Below are 1,382 nucleotides of genomic sequence, written 5' to 3'. Positions count from 1 at the left end.
TGTCGCCAGGCTGGAGTGCAGTGGCACGATCATAGTTCACTGCAGTCCCAAACTCCTGCACTCAAGTGATCCTCCAGGCTCAGCCTCCTGAGTAGATGAGATTACAGGCATGAACCACCGCACTCAGCACCCCTTTTTTAAAGTGAAGAAAACTGTAGATGCAGGGGTTAATGTGGTTAATGCCAGAGCCTGGATGAGACATACCTGATGGTCTTTTCAAAGTAATACTGTAATGCCACTAAAACTGAATGAACTAGAAAATAACTGTATTTTCAGTTGAATCAAACAGGCTTAAGAGCCTTCGTTGTCAAATCAACAGAGCCACAGTGAATTCCTCTGAGGTGGCAAACAGATAGTAGAAATGCCAAGAACCTGTGTCATTCAGTACCAAAGAAAACAAAGTACTAGAAAGGTACTGACAAAATCCCTCCTAAAAGTCAAGATGGGAGTATTATTCCATGTGTTGCACCTCATCCTCAGAGATTGGCAAGAAGAGGAAGTATTTCAAATCTGTGTTAAGAAGGTAAAAAAATACCGTATTTGTGAAGTAACTTTTTCCATTGAGGAACCATGTTAAATGCCCCTCTCTCCATCAGTGCTCAAGGAGCAAGCCAACCACCTCCCACTATCCTTACTCAAACTCCTCTTCTCAGATCCTGCTACCACTCCTAAGGCCAGCCTCCTATTTTAGTATCTAGTTTTGCCCCTTTCACGGCAGCCGATGACACCTGGTTCTATTGATGAGACATTCACCAACAATACTCTCCATTCTGTCCTTAACTAGTCAATCCCCTATCAGGGATTAATCCAACCAACCATTTTCTCATGAGCATGGCTGACAAATATCCTGGTGAGTGCTGATTGGTATAATTACTAATTTATAATTATAGCCTTAATTGGCCTTTAAAATTTTTTAATTGAAATATAATATCCGTATATACTATATCTCCAAGGGTAATCTCTATCCTGACTTTTTAGAACAATTCATTTTGTTATTCTAGCCTCAGCTAGTATTTTAATGTGGCCCAGAAATCCTTTTACTCATCCCTATCTTCTCTTTTCCCTATCTATAATGACCTTTCCAAATATTTCCCATTCTCCTTAATTTCACTGTTTCATTCAGTCACCCTCAGCAGATGGCCTAATAATCACCAGGGAAACGTAAGACATCTCTCCCAATTTATCTCCAAACCTACCTATCTTTACCCATCATTACTTCCTTTTCTCCTGTCTCTTAGCATTCTAAGTAAGGACATGAAGAATCTGGTCCATGCCTCTCTGGTCTAACCTGTTGCCACCTCCCCTATCTTATGTACATCCCACACCCCAGCAGTCAGACAAAATCCTCAAGGTTTCCTTTTATGCATAGTTATTTTCACATC

This window comes from Propithecus coquereli, unplaced genomic scaffold (assembly GCF_000956105.1).
Source record: "Propithecus coquereli isolate 6110/MARCELLA unplaced genomic scaffold, Pcoq_1.0 Scaffold289, whole genome shotgun sequence".
In the NCBI taxonomy this organism is placed as follows: domain Eukaryota; kingdom Metazoa; phylum Chordata; class Mammalia; order Primates; family Indriidae; genus Propithecus; species Propithecus coquereli.
This window is presented reverse-complemented; position numbering follows the sequence as displayed.